Raw genomic sequence first — 5784 nt, 5'->3', positions numbered from 1 at the left:
AAAATATAGAGTTAGCAAAAAAAGAATGTTTAAAGCAGATTTTCTTGTTCTCTAGGAAAATTTATTCATTCATTCATTTTCTTTTCAGCTTAGTCCCTTTATTAACCAGAGGTCGCCACAGCAGAATGAACCACCAACTATTCCGGCATATGTTTTACGCAGCGGATGCCCTTCCAGCTGCAACCCATCACTGGAAAACACCCAAACACTCTCTCTCACACACATACACTACGGCTAGTTTAGTGTACCCAATTCACCTATAGCACATGCCTTTGGACTTGTGGGGGAAACCAGATCACGCGGAGGAAATCCACGTAAACACATGTGATGTATAATCTATCAGTGACCATATTGGTTTTTAAATCAGCCTCTAAATGCTTGGTTTTAGGTTATCATTATCAGCCTGATAATTTAATAAATTATCCGCCCATAATTGATGTATTTTTTTACAGGTTGATGTGTGCATGTAGAAGATCCACTTCAGATGTGTGCATGTAGAAGATACACACTTAACAAATTATGCTAGAAGAAAAATAAGATGTGCTGCAACTTTTGGGAAAAAGCAAGATCTTGATGTTTCCTCAAAATTTTGGCACTAAAGTTTTTAAAAGAAAAATCCACTCAAAAAAATTCATACCAACATTTGTACTTATTGGGATTTTCATTTGTATACAATTATGTGTTAATTGTGAAAAATAAAACATAAAAATTAAATATGTAATGCAATAAACACTATAATAATGATTGGTTATTCACCAGGTATGACATGTTCCAGAATCAACATCTATGATGATCCTTACAAACATTACAAACATTCATTTATTCATTTATTTTCTTTTCGTCCCTCTATTATGCCAACTTATTTATTATTATTTATGGCAACTTTTCCAGCATATGTTTTACACAGAGGATGCCCTTCCAGCCGCAACCCATCACTGGGAAACATCCATACACACTCATCCACACACATACACTATGGGCAATTTAGCCTACCCAATTCACCTATACCATGTCTTCGGACTTGTGGGGTAAACCGGAGCACCTGGAGGAAACCCACGCGAACACGGGGAGAACATACAAACTCCACACAGAACCGCCAGCTGACCCAGCCGAGGGTTGAACCACGACATTCTTGCTGTGAGGCGAATGTGCTACCCACTGCGCCACCACGTCGCTAATCTTACAAACAGCCAATGAGATTTAAGGGATGAGTTTATGTAACGTTTTGGCTTACAGTTATGGATATGCACTTCTTCAATATTGTTATCTAACTATTAATCCTTTCTGATTTTGACAGTAATTTACAGTTAATGAGAGATTTGGATAATATTTGAACAGGAATAATGTTCCAGGATCAACATACCTGTAGATGTTAATCCAGGATCACATCCTACTTGAAAAAAATCACAACCACCATTGATTATCGGGTTTCATTTAGAAAGAATTGCTGGTATCTATATGGTGCATCACAAGATCTTCAGCATATTTTGCTTGATAGTTTTAGTAATTCATGAAGACTTAAGTGTAGACTAAAGTGTAGACTAAATAATTTTTTGAGAAGGAGTAATATAATGGCAAATGTGTGATATCAAGCCACACTATACATTAACAGGTTTACATTGTGGAAAAAAAAAATGTTTATAGTTGCCCCAGTGGGACTCTGGTTAGCCTGGTAAGCCTGGTTAGCAGATGTCAAATTCTCATCAGCGATCACCCTCAACCTTCATGCTCTGTTGCTCTGCTGCTTTTCTTCCTGGTTCCTCCGTATTCCCAAAGGAGGCCTGTCGTCACAGTCATCCTCACTGTAAAAACACACAATCCCTTCCTTTGCTATAGAGTGCTGTATATACAAGAAGGTAGACATTCTGTCTGACTCCTGTCACCCAGAGAGCGCTCATACAGATGTAGAAAGCAATTACATCCCTGGCAGCTTCTATTCTCTTTTATTAATTTTCATTTCTCATGATGTGAGAAGACATATTCTTGGAGCCTGTCGAGCTTTTGAATGAGAAATTCAGCTAACCCACACATCAAATTATTAATATATTACTGCTTTGGAATAAGTTGAGCTCAACTGACAGCGTTTCTGGCTTAAGGTCCCGTAAAATTTTAGATGTTAGTTTCAGTCTGTTAGTTTTAAGGATATCTATTAGATAGTGTGGTTTAGAAAATATAAAACTCATATAAACATACAAAGCTTGCAGTTTGTCACTTCAGCCTAAATGGATAAACTTTTTTTTTTTTCACGTCACCTCATACTTCAGTTTCTCTTCAAATCTTGACCAATCAATTTCTCTCTAGTATCTGTCCCATACCCTTCAAGATGCTTCTCATTTGCATTTTATTTGATGCACTTGAGCTCAACAACGCTACAAAACGCTACTGGCTGTTTTTAAAAGGGAAGGAGTTACACTATGTCACTTTCTTCATTTTTCAGTTGAGATTATGTCAAGCATAGAATAAAAAATGTACTTCACGGAACCTTTAAAAGTTGCTATACTGACTGACTATTGGTAAATAAATAGCTTGCTATTATATATATATATATATATATATATATATATATATATATATATATATATATATATATATATATATATATATATATATATATATATATATATAAATATATATATATATATATATATATATATATATATATATAACAGCACTTGTCCAGCTTTTTCACCCTTCACCCTTGTGTATTACTCCGCCTACATACAGCAATAAGCAGAGGACACTCTACAGTTTGACAAATATTACTGCTGTTGTTCAACATAATGTACTTTTGAGGCTTTTTTAGTAGAGAATGTAGTTGTTTAGATTGCAACTATGCAGTTTATTTATAAGGATGGTGCCTATTTAAAAATATTTATAATTTCTGAGAGACAGCGCATCGGTGGCCATTAGCCTATCTTTAAGCAAAGACGGTTGACAATGTTCATCCACAAGATGACGACAGGGACCGCATAATAAGCCCTAAGAGATAAACAGCGTAATTTCTAACTGCAGCTGATCAAATCATTATTAAACAGGTAAATGACTTTCTAAGCCAATCTCTCTCTTTTGCATGTTGTAGTGCTGCATTTATCCCATTACCATAGCAATATTGTGATCTCCCGATTGCAACAGAGAAATACTGGGAAATCTCTGTAGACTGATGGCATTTCATGCTGTTCAGCCTTATAATCTTAAAATGTTAGCAAAATCACCTGTGTTGTCTTGACTTTAGACATTACGCTAGAGAATCATTCAAACACTAGCTCTAAAGTGACGTTTGTGAATTAGTAACGGTTTCTGCTGTTCTGACGTCAGCTGCAGATGTGAATGAAAAAAATAGTTCCTCTTACAAAAGGTTTTTGAGACTCTCCGTGTTTGATTTTCTTTTTTACACACACAATTAGGCTGTTGAACTAAGGCAATGCATGCCTTCCACCAGTGCCGATATACAGCTACTCGTGTGATATTGCTCCTATAAAAAGAGTGATTGTACAAAAATCTATTCTATTTCAAGTGCTAAAAAACATTTGGCTGACAATGGATATTTTGGAGGGGTAATATTTAATAATGTCATTTAATATTCCATCAAATTATTTCCATTAGAAAAGATGCCTTAATTTGTACTTTATTTCAATTTAATTTAAATGTATTTGTGTATAAACTATTGTTACAAGGAATGACATTTTAGCAGGTGTCTTCTGTAAGTCATGGTATAGCAATAACCCATTATATGTGTACATTACAAGTGTAGTCTTGATAGATATTGTTTTAATGAAACAAGATTTAATTATTTGTGTGTCTGTGCTAATCAACATTATTTTCTTTGAAAAGAACTGTCCTCTGCAGCTTAGCATAAACTAAACAGCCAATCAAAAAGTCACTTATTTTGCGGCAAAGTAACAAAGATTCATCTCCGAAATAAGCAAAAGCTTGAACTTACAGCTTCAAACGGAAAGAACAGAAGGTGTTTTAAGCTAAATCCTAAGCATGTGGCATGTTTAGTCTCGAGCAGCGCTATAAAAGAGAAGCAGCGCTGCAGATTTATGGGTCACCGAGGGCAGGCAGGGGGCAGTGAGTGTGCGAACGATGTTCTTTTGGGATATTACAGATGTGTGCTGATGAGGCAAGTCGAGAGGAGCCAGGCTGCTGCAGTTTAGCGGTAGGTAAAGCGCTGCTCGCATTGCCAGAGGGACAAACAATAAGCCCGTCCTCAGCCTGATGAGATACTCCTCCACTATCTGATTATTGCATGTGCAGAGCCAGAGCACAGTGGCATAGAGTACGGTCAGCAAATGTGAAATCATTTAAGTCTCATTTAAATCTGGAAATAAAAGTTCTAAGAAAAAACTAAAAATGTTTTCACCTGAAATAAACACCAGACTCCAACAGACTTTTCAATGTTCAAAAAAAAAAAGAAAAGAAAAAAATCCATTTACGTCAAGTTGTTGGAGCTCTTAGATATTTACATTAAATGTCGCCTACTCTATTGTTGTCTATTGGAAGGAATGCGTCAATAGAGCTGTCATTTTAGTGCTGGGTAGCGCTCCTTTGAAATGAATGTGGGATCAAGGTGCAGTGGAGGACTGTGGCCATCCAGAGCCCAAGCTATATACACATATATCTATGATCGGGAGTTTTCCTAGTGGTTAGTATGCAAATCTTTTTTTAAATTATGAAAATTATAATTTTACATCACTTTTCTATATCAATGGATAAGTAATTATATGGGCATTGCTGACAAAGAGCATGTGTATGTGTGCATGGAAATGTATTATCTCCCTTCCTGTTAAATTTGATCTAATCCGTGTCCTGAAACACACCCTATCTCAGCTTTCACTTCTGTAAATGAATCCCCGTTATGAATGACTCGTTCACTTAGCCGACAATGATACACGTTGCTAGCACTACACTCAGTTTACTAGAGGGTATTGGTAAACAATGGAACAATGCAAAATAAACAAATTTCTAATATAAAGTATATATTTAAAAATGATTTTTAAATGAAAAGTTTTTTCATCTTAAAAATTTGATATAACTTTTTTTTTATACTAAAACATGAATTAACAAAATAGTCACAATATTAAATAATGACAAAATTTAATAAATAATAATAACAAAAACTATACTGTTCTTAAAATTCATATGCAATATATCCACATCTCATATTAATATCACTTTTGGATCAGATGCACTGAATTAGCAAATCATAAAATGTTATACACTTCATTATTTAGGACGTAACTGGAAGCTTTACGGTGCATTGATTTAAATCCATATTTGACCATACTAGCACAATAACTCACACAACAGCAACATGTGCCATCATGATGCATTCAGACCCGAAGCCATGTTCCACATCTTCCTTCACAATTCACTCACTATTCCTTAAAACAATCTATTTGAGCCAGACCACGGCACTTTGAGATTGCTTTAAACCACACAGTAAACCTGTAGCCATTAGCCCCTGCCAGTTAATTACCGTTTCTCACTGTTAAGTCCTCCCAGGAGTCTTTCTATAATTAAAACCCAAGGTATCGTCTATCATAAAGACCTGTTTCAGTGGAAAGTCTTTGTTTTTTCCAGTAGTTTCAGTTTAGCTTTAGTTAGGTTTGCTTAATATCATAATCTTACATTGAGATGTCATAATGTGCTTTATCTCTGAAACAATTTATTTGATCTTATTTACAACTTTTTCATTCTCCTTATATTTGAGGCATCTTTTAACAATCAAATCATTTTCCAACAGATACAATGAATTCTTTCACTGCATTTGTTTCACCCTAT

The sequence above is a fragment of the Danio aesculapii genome, chromosome 16 (assembly GCF_903798145.1).
Source record: "Danio aesculapii chromosome 16, fDanAes4.1, whole genome shotgun sequence".
NCBI lineage: Eukaryota > Metazoa > Chordata > Actinopteri > Cypriniformes > Danionidae > Danio > Danio aesculapii.
This window is presented reverse-complemented; position numbering follows the sequence as displayed.